Below are 17,227 nucleotides of genomic sequence, written 5' to 3'. Positions count from 1 at the left end.
CAAAATGAAATGGGGGTCTCACATGGCGAAGGCAAATTTGAAGCTAACGCAATCAGTGGGGGGTATCCTGAAGGTTTTTAATAACACTTCTTCTAAACCTCTGGGCCCCCCCATGGAAATCTACAAATCCCTAGCAAGAGGGGGTGCGCTTTACGGCGCTGAACTCTGGGGATATTGTACACCTGCTTCCTTATCGTCAATTGAGAATTCTTTTATTAGGCGACTGCTGAAACTACCCGTGAGTACCCCCTTAATTCCCTTGAGATGGGATCTAGGTTTAGTTCCTATCGAAGAGATTGCCCTGAATCGCCCTCTCCTGTTCTGGAGACGACTCTGGTCAACGCCCGAGCTTGCAAGTTATAGGCATGATCTCGGCGATATACTGTCAAGGGGGAAATTGGGAAAAATTCCTTGGTTAACATATGTAAAGAACCTTTGTTATCTCATAGGGATGGGGGACCTATGGTCCGCACCGGAAGAGACAAGCCGCTCACTAACTAAGAAATCACTGCGGGAGGCTTTACAATTGTACCGGAAGGAAATTTTACTGCATTCCTCTCTGGGAAGGCTTACTGACACCTTTCTGGATATTAAGATTAGTCCTCAGTTTGAAGTTTTCTTGGATGTTATCCAACCCCCTATGGCAAAAAAACTTTACATTCAGTTTAGACACGGGTCGTTACCACTGAGGGCCTTTACATATAGATGGTCTAATGCATCTGACCCCTTAAGCACGTGCCCTGAATGTATTGATATCTGTGAAACAGAGCTGCATGTTGTTCTTTTCTGTCCTTTATATACCAAGGCAAGGAAGAAGTGGATCATCCAGCTCTGCAAGTCTAGGGGTCTCTGGGACTATCAGGAGGTGTTTAGAATCCTGAAGTACGACACTACCCAATTGTACCGGAAGGAAATTTTACTGCATTCCTCTCTGGGAAGGCTTACTGACACCTTTCTGGATATTAAGATTAGTCCTCAGTTTGAAGTTTTCTTGGATGTTATCCAACCCCCTATGGCAAAGAAACTTTACATTCAGTTTAGACACGGGTCGTTACCACTGAGGGCCTTTACATATAGATGGTCTAATGCATCTGACCCCTTAAGCACGTGCCCTGAATGTATTGATATCTGTGAAACAGAGCTGCATGTTGTTCTTTTCTGTCCTTTATATACCAAGGCAAGGAAGAAGTGGATCATCCAGCTCTGCAAGTCTAGGGGTCTCTGGGACTATCAGGAGGTGTTTAGAATCCTGAAGTACGACACTACCCAATTGATACTGTTTGCGATGGCTAAATATCTTCTTTCTATGTGGTTCACCAGGTCCAAAAAAATGCTATCTGTCACATAACTCTCTTGCCTCTAGTATTGTTATTACTGTTATTATAGAAGCTTGTGGTGTAGTGAGAACACTTTGGGCCTTGGATATAGTTCCAACAATATGTTTTTACGTGGAAAGATTTTGTTTTTAATTGTCCGTGTAATTTTTTATTACAAAAACTTTAATGTTTTGATGGATTATACTCTATGCAATGTCTATTTAATCATGTTTTATTGTACATAATTATTTATGTCTTTTTATGGTATTTTACCGAAATAAAAGCTTTGACTGACTGACTATGCCTACAGAGATAGGACATGTGAAGAAAGAAGAAAAAACGCACAGAAAGAAAAAAAAGAAATGCAGAAAGAAGCAACAGAAGTCCTCAAAGACGAAGAAAAGTGCAGAAAGAAGAATAACGTGCAGAAAGAACAAACAAAAGAGCAGAAAGAAGCCTTGTTGCAAAATCATCCTGTACCCTCAACTTTTTCAGACGGATACTGGTGGTAACTGAGTCTGACTAACCAGTCCTAGAGCCAGTGCTATGTTAAAAGACACTCAGAACACAGTGAAAACACCTATATACACTAGGGAACACTATGCGTTGGGGACCCCTGTGATCAGCATGACCTCCTCTGTAAGCCCATAGTATATAATAGGGCAGGGGATTAAAACTACCTCTTAAAACGCGCCACAGGGCGTGTTTGCACACGTCACCTCAGGCCCCGTCCCCTCACTTCCCCACTGTGTAAACACGCCTGTGGCCGTTTTAAGTTGGGAGATTAAGTCCCCTTGAATCCTTAGGGTCCCTAGGGTCCAACTAGACCACTAGGTACCTCCAGTAAGCGCCACAGAGCTGCGTTGCAGAGAGATGTAAAAAGGGGCACGGCCTAGACCACCTCTCTGCAACGCAGCGCAGTGGCGCTTACTGGAAGCACCTGGTGCGCTAGTTGGACCCCAGGGTCCCTCAGGATTGAAGGGGAATTATTTCCCCAACTTAAAATGCGCCACAGGGCTTGTTTGCACACGTTAACTCAGGTCCCGTCCCCTCCCTTCACCACTGTGTAAACATGCCCTGTGGCCTTTTTTAGTTGGGAGATTAAGTTCATTTGACTCCTGAGGGTCCCTAGGGTCCAACTAGCCCACTAGGTACCTTCAGTAAGCGCCACAGAGCTGCGTTGCAGAGAGGTGTAAAAAGTGGCACGGCCTGGACCACCTCTATGCAAAGCAGCTCAGTGGCGCTTACTGGAAGCACCTGGTGGGCTAGTTAGCCCCCAGGGGCCCTCAGGATTGAAGGGGAATTATTTCCCCAACTTAAAACGCGCCATAGGGCATGTTTGCATACGTCACCTCAGGCCCCGTCCCCTCCCTTCCTCACTGTGTAAACACACCCCTTGGCCGTTTTTTAAGTTGGGAGATTAAGTACCCTTGAATCCTGAGGATCCCTAGGGGCAAAATAGCCCACTAGGTACGTCCAGTAAGCGCCATTGCAGAGAGGTGTAAAAAGGGGCACGACCTGAACCACCTCTCTGCAACGCAGTGCAGTAGCGCTTACTGGAAGCACCTGGTGGGCTAGTTGGCCCCCAGGGTCCCTCAGGATTGAAAGGGAATTATTTCCCCAACTTAAAATGCGCCACAGGGCGGGTTTGCACACGTCACCTCAGGCCCCGTCCCCTCCCTTCACCACTGTGTAAACGCGCCCTGTGGCCGTTCTAAGTTGAGAGATTAAGTCCCCTTGAATCCTAAGGGTCCCTAGGGTCAAACTAGCCCATTAGGTACCTCTAGTAAGCGCCACAGAGCTGCGTTGCATAGAGGTGTAAAAATGGGCGTGGCCTCAGAACACCTGTCTGCAACGCAGCTCCCTGGCGCATACTGGAGGGACCCTCAGTATTGAAGGGGAATTAATTCCCCAACTTACAACTGGCCAGGGGGCGCGTTTGCAGAGTCCTGCAAGGAGGGGGTGTGGCCTCCAGCGCAATGCCGGTCTTTTATTTTTTTAAGAAGGAGGGCTGTGTGGCCCCCCTTCTTTTTCTAATTTACTGGCCCTGGGGACCCCATCCCCCAGGGACTGCACCCTAATTTTTTTTGTTGAAAAAAATTAATTTGGCCCTCCCAAGGCCTTACTCGGCCCCGGGGACCCCAACCCCCGGGTCATGGCCTTTTTTTTTTTTAAATTCTTTACGAGGGGGCTGCGTTGCCCCCCTCCTCAGGCCACTCTTGGCCCCGGGGACCCCATCCCCCGGGGGCGGCCTTTGTTTTTTAATATTTAAAAAAAATATATATTTATAGAAACACCTAGGACATGCTGGACAAACCGTATGTACCTATCACCATGACAATTTGCGTGATATTCATTAAAAGGCGACTATGCATAGAATGAATCCACATGGAATGTATTTACACCGCTAGTGAAGCTCTGACGTGTCTGACGCCCTACCGTGCCTAATCCTGGCGCCCCCGCGGGTGGGTACTCTCCAAGTAGACACCCTTGTCGTTTATTTATACAAACATGGGTAGCTATTGACGGGCACATTTAATATACACGCACACCAGGCCATTTAAAGGGGATTCGACAAAAATTCGACCAAACTATGCAAGAAACCCCGCTCATGGTTAATAAAACACACATCCACCGCCGGATGTGTAATACTTTTTATTTTACTCTCTGGAAAGGAGACGAACCTCACTTGAGAGTCACAGCGTGCTCCTGGCTGAGCCCAATGCTGTGTTACATCCACCAGTGCCCGCCGAGCGCCTCACACCTCTGTGTTGTATTCCACCAGCTAGTGCGAATGCTATGACACTCTCTAGCCCATGTGCACTGTAACACCACCCCATGAATATGTCATGCCACACTTGCCTTCGCACGGGTTATATTGCCCCATCTAACGTGCCTTCCTCGATGCCTATGTTATAACGCACAGCGCTATGCCATACATATTACAATCTGGGATCCATATCTTTGTCACAGTGCATATGCAACGTTACACTCCCCAGCACATATTTTATATTACAACTTTAGAGACTAGTTAGGTTACACAACACTGCCCTGTGCATATTACACTCCAAGGCGCATATCGCATAGCACGCGCTAATGCCTGTGCTATCTCGCGCTCTCCAATGAATCTGTCATTGCGCACAATGTATTGCATATTATATTTCACGCCCCGGTTCATCTTATATCACACTTTTTGGTGCATAGTTTATACCATATACTATATCTAGTTTTCATTTTCAATCGTGCTCTCAGGACTATGTTCTATATAACACTGCGTCCACCTACCCTTTTCACGGGCATTACATTTTGCAATGGGGGGTGGAGGGTCAGGGGGTGTTTCTGCCAAGTGAGCCCAAAGTCACAGTCACAAACGTCCTCTTCTTCCTGAATAAAAGTGAGATTATGCTGCATACTTGTTCATATTTTAAGTAGTTTGCACAGACACACATTTTAAAAACAATAAAGTTCCTAATACCCACCTTCTCTGAACAGTTAGCTTGCTGCCCCATCCACCTCCTCCCTATCCTCTGTTGTCTGAATCCATGGACTAGCCTCCTCCCTCCTGCCATGCATGGTCTGATGTGCTGCCACTGCCTTCCATTTAGCATGATGTACCAGTCGACTCCTCCTGCCCTCCATTGCCCAATTCTATGGCCCATCATTGACCTCCTGCTTAGCCTCTGTGCTTAGCTTGCTGCCCCTATTCTCCTCCCCCTGCCCTCTGATGTCTTTGTGCATGCCCCTTCTCCATCCTTTTTGCCCACCATGTTCCATGGACCTGCCACTCCTATCTACTCTGAGTGTTCTGTTGAGTTGACACTCCCCTCCCATTTGCCTAGCATTGTCAGATGACTGTAACCTGTCCCTGCCACCTCCACCCTGCCTGTCCACATGCCATGCCCCTATCCCCTTCCTCCTGTCCTCCATGGTCCATTTTACAGCCACACCCTTCTGCCCTCCCTGGTCTGTTGTGCTGCAACTGCTCCTCCTGCCTGCCCCGCGCGGTCTGTTGTGAGGCCCCTTCCCCTGAACTCTCTTGTCTGTGCCCAGGTCCTGACCCTCCCTTCTATCCTCCATGGTCCTTTGTGCATGCCCCTGCACTCTCCTTCTTGCCCATCATAGCCATTGTGCTGCCACTAACCCTCCCGCTTGCCATGCATGGTCTTCTGTGCTGCCATGGCCCCTCCCACCTTCCCTGTGTGGTCAGCTAGCTGCCCCTGACCCCCTCCCACCTTCCCTCCATGGTCTGTGTGTATGCCATCATAGTCTCATTGTTGCTCTCCAAGGAGTGTCTTGTTTCTAGTGCCCATCCTGCCTGACCCGCATGGTCATCTTGCTGCTCCTACCCTGCCCCCTTCCCTCTGTTTCCATGTGCAGTCCCCGATTCCCTCCCTCCTGGCTTGTCTGTTCCATTGTAATGCCCCTGATCCGTCCCTCCTGCTCTTTATGGTCTGTTATGCTGCAGCTTTCTCTCCTGTCTGTCCATTATGGTCAGCTAGCTACCATTGCCTCTTTCCCCTCTGTTGTCCATGTGCATGGTCCTGTCCCCTCTCTAGTTGCTCATTAGATCACTGTAGTAAAGCTACTGCTCACCAGGGAAGTCTGCTGCTGGTATTCAAAGTGCATGTTTCAGTCTGCATGTCAGAATTTCTTTATGAAATAGAAGAGGATTTGAGAAGTCAAAATGTGCCCTAATTTTTCTTTCTGCAGCACTAATCATAATTTCTATGGCAAAATGAACCCCCTCATTTTGTTCCTTTGTAAATTAAATGTTTTAAGTGTTACCACTTTATTCCATTCAAGATGGCTTCAGGTGTGCCATACTTTTGTCATAAGTAAGACTGTTAGCGCTGTAGTTGTTCGTTAGAACACTCTGGGACATTCTGTCATTGGGCTATACTTGGGCTACATCTGGGTGATATTTGGGCTACATTTGGGCTCTTTTGTCTCTGGTGGCCATTTTGGGAGACCTATTTGTTATGATGTTTCCTAATTTCCTCATTTACTACAGTCTCCTTAGTAGGAAATACTTTCAGTTTTTTACTTTGATTCCATCAAGAAGGCATTCAGATGTGTTACACATTTGCCATAAATTCAGAATGTTAGCACTCTAGTTGCTAATATGATCACTGTAGTAAAGCTACTGCTCACCAGGGAAGTCTGCTGCTGGTATTGAAAGTGCATGTTTCAGTCTGCATGTCAGAATTTTTTAATGAAATATAAGAGGATTTGGGAAGTCACTCAAAATGTGCCCTAATTTTTCTTTCTGCAGCACTAATACTTTCTATGGCAAAATGAACCCCCTCATTTTGTTCCATTTTAAATTAAATGTTTTAAGAGTTACCACTTTATTCCAACCAAGATGGCTTCAGGTGTGACATACGTTTGTCATAAGTAGGACTGTTAGCGCTCTAGTTGTTCTTTAGAACACTCTGGGAAGCTGCAGTAGAACACAAAGGAATCAACTGACAGTTGCTGGATGTACATGTTTTACTGAGAATGTCAGACTTCATTCTCACATGACTGAGAAAGATAATGTGAATTTACAGAAAATATGCTCTCAGTTTAGCTTATAGATCACCTTTCAAACCTCTGTGGGAAAAGCATGAGAAAATAGTTTTCTCTCAAACATGATTCATGATATCACAGCAGAAGGCTTTTTCACATGGTAAAATCACCTTAGAACACACCACAATTCCTAAAATGAGTATGGTACCATCAACAAATGATTTATAACGTAACTAAAGTCTTAAAACCTTCTATTATCTGCAATGCTTTTTAATGAGGTGCTATCATGTATATTGGTCCCAAGATGGCTGCCAACACTTCTTGGATGAAGTGCTGACAGCCAATCAGATTTCACGATGAGATGTGTGGTTAGGCTCCGCCCAGATATATATGTGATTTTACTTTTGGTTTTCTCAGGAACTACTGAACGGATTTACACCATTTAAGCAAAAGGCACGAGTCTGAACTGAGGACTACCTCTTTGCCAAATTTGGTGTAATTCCGTTCAGCACTTCGGGCTGTAGCTGCGTCAACAGGTCCTATGGTAAAATGCATGGGGAAAACGCGTTTTGGGACCCCCCTTTTTTCTCAGCCCCCGCTTGACGAATCACTGTGAAATTTTCAGGATAGGAGCGGACCGGAGCTGTCCAAAAGTTTTGGAAAATTTCGCGAAGATTCATCAATTGACACCAACGTTATTCCAAATAGAATGTTGCGGATTTCCTATGGAAAATAAGTCCTAACTATAACTACCTACTGGCAGTAGCCAGTAGGTTATATATATATATATATATATATATATATATATATATATATATATATATATATATATATATATATATATATATATACACACACACACAGAAAAAACAAAGATTAAAATGACAATGAAGTTAGGTGCTAAAACCTTAGCTTAAATTCACTGAAAAAGACAAAAGTTAAAGTGACGTTATAGTTAGGTTTTGGAATGTTAAAAAAAAACAATGAAGTATGCCAGATACAGTTCAGCGAACCACTATGACTTGCACTCCAATCAAGCTACTTATGGCGTCACATTTTACATTACTCATGACATGTTAAATGACATCATTGATGACATCACTCAATCTTAGTCATCTCCTCCGGCCAGGCCCCGCATCCAATCCATAGCAGGACTTGGACTCAGTTTCTGGGCTCCGACAAGGCCCTGCATCCAACTTTCCGCAACCAGCAAATCTCCTTTGTGCACAATTGTGAGCCATAAGGAGAAAAAGTTAGACACAGGGTTTAGACTCTCTAAAGCGGAACTCGGAAAAAACCAAGGTGCTCTTCTTCAACCAATGGGCCACTCCACCCTCTAGGCTTTGGTGGCCTCAAGAACTGAATCCCCCTCCTGAGCCAGTAGAGTCGGTGAGAAACTTGGGTTTCAGATTTGATAATGATCTTTCTTGCAAGTCTCACATCTGGCAAGTCTCCTCCTCCTGCTTCAGGAAACTCCGTACCCTGCGGAGGTTTCTCCACTTCCTCCAGATGGACTGCAGGAAGACAGTTGTTCATGCCTTAATCACATCACATCTGGACTATGCCAATTGCCTTTACTTGGGTCTCCCTGCATATCTGATTCGCTGACTGCAAATGATACAGAATGCAGCGTCTAGACTGATTTGCAAGGTGCCTTACCATCACTCCATCACTCCCCACCTAAGACGCCTCCACTGGCTAAAAGTCATAAGGACAATAGAATTCAAGGCACTCACACTGGCTTACAGAGCAACCAGGGGCCGAGGCCCGGCCTACTTGAGAGGCCAACACTACCAGCAAACCGGGCCTTGAGATCTAACCACCTGAAGCTCCTCACCACCCCCCGCTTTCCAAGGCGAGGGTAGGCGGTAGAGCTTAGGCGGTTAGGACCGCAAAACTGTGGAATGCCATGCCGCTCCCTCTCCGCCTGACTGAACCTGAACCTGCATTCAGGCAAGCTCTAAAAACCTGGCTCTTCAACCGTCACTAAGCTTGTGTGTGCCCTGTGTTATTCGAATGCCTTAGCGCCAGGACACCTCCGTTGGAGGTAGCTGTGCGCTCTACAAATTTCAAAATAAATAAATAAATAGACTGTGGCAACCACTCCACAAGAAACCAAACCACACTATGGACCTTCTTTAGATATACACAGTGGAAGTTGTCTGCAAGGTCTGGTGTCGCACCCGACTCTGCATTCAACATACATTGAGAGTTGGGAAGTGGGCTTGCCCCATGTCCAGACCCTGCATCCAAGCCTTTGCATACGGCAAACTCTTGATGTGCTGTGCATGTGGTCAAACTCTGCACCCACCCATCCATGACCACCCAACACCCTTCCTGCTCAGCTTTCAGCCCTTCACAGCAAAAGGTGACCAAGAGTCTATTGCTCAATGATGTTCAGTGGTCAGCTCTCCGCAAGTGAGTGACCTGCCCCCAGTGCACTCATTTTTTGGCTGAATACAAGCAAAAAGACAATGACATTCATGAAAAGTGCTTCACTTGTGAAATGCCTTTCTGTTTTGCATCTTGTTTTAATAGGAGTCCAACCATTGACTTAGGTTGTTGTATTACTCACAAAACCTATAGTACACTGTCAGAATTACTGGTTTATCAAAACAATAGTACTTTCAACAATGATGCTTAAATATAAGCAATGATGTCATCAATTGTGTCATTTAACATGTCATGAGAGCATGTAATATGTGAGTTTATAAGCAGCGCATGATGAAGGCACAAGTTATACCAGTTATAGTTTAGGGAACTGACTATATTTCTTTGTTTCTTGGGCTTTTTAAAGTTAGCTCATGTCTCATTCTAAGACCCAACTACACCGCCACTTTAACCAGTGCTTTCTTCCAGTGAATATGTGCATGTATGTATATATGAACAAAATCCCCTCCAATCCTCTAAAGATTGGGCACGGACACCAGTTTTACTGCTCACAGAATTGTACTGAAAAATGCTGATATAACGTATTTTGGCCAGTCCTGGCCTTGATCACATAAGCGCTGTGTTTTTCAAAGACAAATTTAAATACACCAGATGATTTGTAGACATAGAAGAAATACTGCGCAAATCACTGCTTAAAGTACAAAATAGTTGTGTTTTTGTTTTTGGGCAAAATATAACTGCAAAAAATATTCACTTACTGTTGCATCAGTATTAATACATTTTAAAAATTATTGAACAAATAGATCTAACTAATGACTTTCTCATGAATAATTATTTTAAAATATTTTCACATGTCGGCAAAACACGGTATAATAATTGAGACTCTCAATATGTCCAGAGAGTGTGTTCCACAGATTGGCTGCCTTCACCGAAAACGCACATTCACCCAATCTAGCTTTCCGGAACCTAGGGACAATCACTATGCTCTGCAGATCTCAACTGTCTGTTTGGTATGTACCAGTTAAAGGCAGTTCTCCGATAGCTAGAGCCCTGCTGGTGAACAGTCTTATAAACCAGACAAAGGGCTTTAAAAATCAACCCCTTCCTCACTGGTAGCCAATGGAGTGTCCGCAATCTCTCCCTCACTGAGAGATGTTTTGGAACACCCAGAACCAACTGAGCCGTCGTGTTTTGGATGACCTGGAGTTTATTGAATGAGTACTGGTTGGCATTTAAATACAGGGCATTGCAGTAGTCAAGGCGAGATGTGATAAGCGCAATGACCACAGATACTCCTAACTACCCAAGTAGAAGGGGAAAAATCTTCTTCAAACTCTTGATAATCCAGAATCAGGAGCTCACCGTTCTATTGACCTGAGTGTCAAATGTCTCAGGCCATCAAAGGTCAGTTCACACCGAATTCTCTGCCACAAAGAACACAATCTCCGTTCTCTTGGCGTTCATTTTGAGACAGTTCTACCTAATCCAAGTGCTGACTACCCTCATGCAGCCCCTGAACTTGTACGCCACTTCTGCCCAGTCATCAGATATGGAAACAATAATTTGGGTGCCATCTGCATAGTACAACACCTGAAACCCAAAGGATCGCACCAGTTTCGCCAAAGGGCCACATAAATATTGAACAAGGTAGGACTGAGGAGGATCCTTGCTACAACAATTTAGCCCTTAAGTCCCCGCTGCTCACCGTTAGGGTCCTATTCACCAAACAGGATTCTAGCAGGTTTAATGCTGAATCCCTCAGCCCACCCTGCCACACTCTTTGCACCAGCTGAGATGGAGATATTATGTCGAAGGCTGTGGATACATCTAGCATAACTAGGATAGCCATGCCTCCCTGATCAACTTGGCGACGAATAGAGAATTGTGCAGTTGATACATCCACAATGAGCAAGAACTCAATATGATAACAGCAAGTATTGAATGCTCTCACAATCACATACACATGAAGACAAATGTAATAAATGTCAAGTGGTTTTGGTAATGAAATTTGTGTTTGAGGGCAGGTTAACCGGAGCGGACCCTACTTTTAGTTTGAGTCGTACTCAATACCAAATTGCTGTAACTCAAATAATGCCAAGGTAACAGCCTGCACTTGCTAAATTGATGCAATCTAAAGTTAAGTATGGAGGAACTAACTTTTAACTTGTGGTGGGTTCTCATGCCTTTTTCACTTTAGCAGTTAATATTGTCAAGACTGAAGATCCTACTTTGAAGTAAACCTTGGACATCTGCACCTTATTTCAGATGGGGCCAAGACTACCATCAGGGAAATTTGGGTACAATTTTCTTCAAATTTTGTCTTTTATGTGATAAACTACGTTATGGCGAGTGAAGTAGATGGAGCCAGGTAAGCAGGATAAACATGTGTAAATATTGAGCGGTATGCAGGAGAGTCAATATCAAAGGCAGAGAGGCAACAATAACAACTAGACATGAATAGAAAAGAGGTTCTTGCGTCTTCAGTATTGTTTATGTGTCCTTCTTTAATATTCTTGATTCAACACATGCTCAACCAACGCGTTTCACCCTAAACAGGGCTTCATCAGGGCAATACGGGATTTACTCGGCTGACTTAAGTAAAGTATAACGTCTTCCAAATAGACGAATTTCAAAATGTAAATCCCTCCTTAAAAATTGAAAAGTCACGTCAACCTTGTAGGCATAAGTTGTACTGTGCGTGATCAGGAACTCTGTTCTACAGTCATCACCTCTCAACTGTAACTACCACAGCAGAACTTGCTTACATCATATACCTTCTACAGAGCAAACATTCTTTAACATCCAATGCATATATATGCTGAACAAGTAAAGTATAACAATGAACAACAAAGTAAAGTATAACAATTAACAACAAAGTAAAGTATAACACTGTATAGTTTAGTCACTGTCTTTAACTCCGCCTTTGATTAAATTCCATTTGTGTAAACTTGGTGTTGGGCAATAATTACAAGAAGAATTGTTGTGATGCCCATTTTATTAAATGGGAAAGGAGCATTCTTTTTTGGAAAAATATTGCTCATCCTGATAGATTTAACTGAAATACAATTTTCGATTTCTAACTCACCAATACTGAGTTATTTGTCAGATAAAATCTTTTGCACAGAAGAGCATGGCTTATAGTTTGTGCAAACTGAATTGTTCCTATGGTGTGAATGTTGTTCAGTTTAAGTAGGCATAATCTGATGATGTTATTAATTGTTGGAATTTTATTTCATTTACTGGTGTATTGATTTTGTTTTTCATTGCACTATAGTCATGTTGCATACAAACCGATACAATAAAATAAAATGATACTAATATATTAAAGGCTAAGGTTTATGTCTTATTCAGCTACCTGCCTACTGTGTATACTGCAAAATATAAAGACACCCTCTTTCAAATGCTAAAATAGTACGTAAAGGTAGAGAGTTAAAGAAAGTCTCCTTGATTAATATTGTGAGTGGGCCAAGTAGCAGAATGCAAGGATCAGAATGTGCAGGTGGAACTAAGCTTGCCAAGTCTTCATGTACGCCGAAATCCATGCATACCACCATGGAACTTTTTTGATCAAATTAGTGTTTTCATGTAGATCTGGGAGTTCAGAGGCCATTTGCACACCATTACAATTGGAAAAGAAAACCCAATTTGTAAAACGAAACCCAAGCACAGGTACATGATGTGCAATACCTATGGTGTGAGAGTGCCACTCTAGTTGAACTGTCTCACAATGGGTTTCTTTAAAGTAACAAACGAGTCTTGGTAATGAACCAGTTCCTCCCTTTTGTCTTCAGCCTTTTCATATATTATAGCAAGACTATGTACCATTTCTTTTGATCCATATTCATGACTATGGGAGGGAGAAGAACAATAATATTCAGAGGGAACTTAAGTAAAGGCCACTAATAAACATGATATCGGTTGGAGTCTGTTGGTCCTTTTGTGAGCGTTTATCTCTTTTATGGCCTTCTATTAGTCCAGTAGTAGTGTCCAGCTAGCTTGGGGAGGATTTGCCTTTACCTATGGCAACAGCTGTTTTTACACTCAAGCAGTGGACAAGACCCCATCTGTCTTTGATCTTTGCTCATCAAAGTTCTAGCCAATGCATGGGGCAAGAGTGAGACAGGCGAGAAAATCATTTTATATCTTGGCTGATACCGAAAAACATGGAGTGGTCCAAGTTATTTTCCATGGTGCTCTCACTAGGATATTCATCTTAGTCATCGCAAACTATATTCTTTCTTCTAAAGCTAGTATTGCCATCTTCTAATTCCTTAGGGCTTAGATGCGAGCATTCCAAGACCACTGCTATTTCATGCCAGATCTGGTTTCCCTTTCTACTGTTTGTGTCATCTTGCATGCAAATTTTAAGTAATTTTTAATATAAGCCCTTAGGTTCATGCCTAATCTGACAAAAAAGGTTTGTGAGATAGCCAATTATTCTACACAGCAAATCAACATTACTCTAAATAGAATGGCTTGTAGGGTTTTATTTATTCTTTCAAAAATCTGTCAATTAGATCATCGTTCATAGATGAACATCTTTTCAATACACAACATACTACAACGATAGCCGCTAGAAAATGTGCAGTATTTATGCACTGGGACAAGAGATCACCATAATAAACAGAAAGATGTCAAGAACACATAATGGCATTTTGGATTGAGGGGGATCATGTGGTCACATGTATTCTATGCTGGCCTTTTTATGGACACCCTCAAGTTCAAACATGGCAGTCAGTTTTCCGCTTGGGTGACACCATATGTGAGCTTCATGCCACAGAATTGTGTCAACATTTTTTTTATTTCGTCAAATGTATGACTAGTAGCATGACCCCATTCTCAATATTAAAATGCTGAAATGTATGTAAGAAATAAATTACACTTCAAAACTTTAATAATGTCATTAATTCATTATTTAAAGAAGCTCGATTTACACATCGCCTCCTGCACTGTTCTCTTTGTTTAAATAATTTTCAACTAGTTTGTTTCTCCTTTTACTATCAGCCTGTCTGTGCCTTGGACCAGTGCGGAGTTCTGCGATTAATTTACAATAGAAAAAAGTTATATAAAGATTAATGAGCCAACCTATTATGAATGGGACAGACTCGGATTACCCCGCCAATACATGAAAAAGCATCCTTTACGGTCAATGGAACGTTTCCGTCATGCTCAACAAAATACAACAGAAACAGACAGAAAAAGTCCAAACAAGCATTGTCAAAGGCAAAAAATAAAAAAAAAATAAGACACACCTACAACTCCACCTATATAAAGGGCCAACATCCTTACCATGATCCTTTGCAAATTCAACAGACCTGCCAGTAGATGCCACCACTACACTGATACATACACTCACAACCCACCCACCACACAACCTGTACACCACTAGCACCTGTCAAATACCACACTCACAAACACACACCTTTACTCATACACACTCACCCTCACCTTCACACTCACCCACACATCCACCTCCACCACCATCTATCACCATGCCCCCAAAGAAGAATCCAAAGTTCACAGAGAGCGAGTTGGAAGTCACGGTAGATGAAATTCTCAGAGTAGAGCCACAGTTATTTGGCAGCTTGGTCCAACAGACCCCCCTGTCCCAGAAAACCAAGGTGAACGATCAAGCACCTTGCCTGCGCACAGTGGACGATATCAGGAACAGGCACTATGATGTGTGAAGGAGGGTCAAGAAGCTGATTGGCAGAGACCATGCCCTGAGCCAGCAGACTGGCGGTGGCCCTCCTGCAAAACCTGTGCACTTCACTTCCTAGGAGGAGAAGGTGCGACCATCCTTCCACCGGAGAGTGTCCATGGAATATCAGGAGTACCAGAGCCCGGTGAGTACATACTCAAATAGCCAATATTGATAGCAAATACACAGCCACAGGCATCACTGTCAAGGACACAGCAACACTAATCACTGTCAGCAAAGCCATAACAACATTAAGCAAATGACCCTGTGATACGTATGCCAGTATGACAAACAAAATACCTGCAATCTTAGGGTAATATGTAACTATTTCAAAACATGTACAAACTTACTAAAAAACACAGCAAGGCTTTGGGCTCAAAACACTAACCACTATTGGCAGCCATCTTGCCAGCACTGTTTCACTCACTCACAGGGATGCTGAGTCACAGGAAGGAAGGTTGGGTTTGCTGGGAAGGTGGGTGTAGCCAAAAGCATGATGGGAGTTGTAGTCACAGCTAACAATCCTCCACCCACAAGCCCAGCCTTGAACTATGACCATCTCACAGGGAGTGGAAAAGTGCTGCCAAGATGGCTGACACTGGGCTCTGGTGAGGGGAGTACAAGGCCCTGTTGGGAGTTGTGCTTACACAAACACCAGGCCACCACTGTCAGACATCTTGATGGTAAACCTTTACTCACTGGCATGGAATCATGGTTCATGGTGGCCTATTTGGTCTGGGGGAGGAGGAGTGCTAGCTCTGACTACATCTACCAGCAGGCCCAGTCACCCCCCCCTCCCACCAACACCAAACACCACACCTGGAACTATGCTGTCCCTGAGAGTTAATGAAAATGTACTGCCAGGATGGCTAACACTGGACTTTGATGTGGGGAGCACAAGGCCCTGTTGGGAGTAGTGCTCAAACAAACACCAGGCCTTCACTGTCAGCCATTTTGCCATCACTGTTTCTCTCACTCACAGGGAAGCTGAGTCTCAGGAAGGAAAGTAGGGTTTGCTGCGAAGGTGGATGTAGCCAAAAGCATGATGGGAGTCATGGTCACAGCTAACAATCCTGCTCCCACATGGCCCAACAAGCACACCTTGAACCATGCTCATCTCACACGGAGTGGAAATGTACAGGCAAGATGGCTGACACATGGGCGCTATGTATGAATTGGCCACAAGCCACCTAGGCTCTGGCCATCTCATACCAGTCCCCACTCTCAGCCATCTTCACTGTACATTTCCACTTACTGTCTGGGGATACATTGTCCCAGGTGTGCCCCCTGGCTGTGAAGGTGTGTGGAGTACAGGACATGGTGTGAGTTGCAGTCATAGCACACATCAATACCCACACACAAAGCAACATGTCCATCAGTGACAAGGGATACAGTGAATGGAATGGCCACAGCAAGATGGCTGACACTGTTGCATGGTGTCATTTGCACAAAGCACTGTTGGGAGTTGCATTCGACTCCTACATCATGCAGCGTTGTCAGAATTCTTGGCACTACACTCCCCTCACTGTGATTGATACTTTCTCCCCGTGGAGTAATCTGGACTGGGTGGGAGGAGGGGTACAACTTCCTGCAGCATAACACAAGCACACAAACCACTGTACCTCACAGTTCTGAGCATGGAAAAGCAAGAAAGCATCTGTCCATGGAGGACAAGGACAATATACATGTTATCAGACACAAAGCTAAGCAGCAACACCATTTGCTACTCAAAGACATTCACGTGTGTGCAATGAGATGAGAACTAGGAACACATATAACAAAGTAGTAAATACAAAATGCTCAAATACATATTGGACTGTGAGTCTGTTGGTAGCCACACCAATGTGACTCAAAAATACATGCATGGGGGCGTGGCTAGCTGCCGAGCGTAATGGCCGCAGCCTGAAGGAGCTCCGGGGGTGAGACCGTCCTCCCCGCCATCCGCTCACTGATCCGCATCTTGTTACAAGCCCAAAGTCAGCGCCTATAACGCCGCAACGAAGCGACACCCAGTGGTACCGCTCCGGGGTCTCCCCGTGGCCGGTGAAGCAGCCGGCGCCGCACCGGGAGTTTGGGCCTGTCTCCTCGGCTGAAGCCGGGGCCTCGATTAGGGAGGCGCGACTCGGGTACTGCCCACGAGACCCGGGTTCACTGCATAGAAGTGCCCCCTGCCCTGAAGTCGGACGGACTGCGCTACAGACGACCTGGGGGTAATGCCTGGAGCCTGACTGCCTTCGCGGACGCCCAATTGCCACTCGGACACACAGCACATCGGGGGCGCCGCCGAGCCAGCGAGAGGGGGGCAGAGCGG

This window comes from Triturus cristatus, chromosome 4_2 (assembly GCF_964204655.1).
Source record: "Triturus cristatus chromosome 4_2, aTriCri1.1, whole genome shotgun sequence".
NCBI lineage: Eukaryota > Metazoa > Chordata > Amphibia > Caudata > Salamandridae > Triturus > Triturus cristatus.
The sequence above is the reverse complement of the archived record's forward strand: the minus strand, read 5'-3'. Positions refer to the sequence as shown.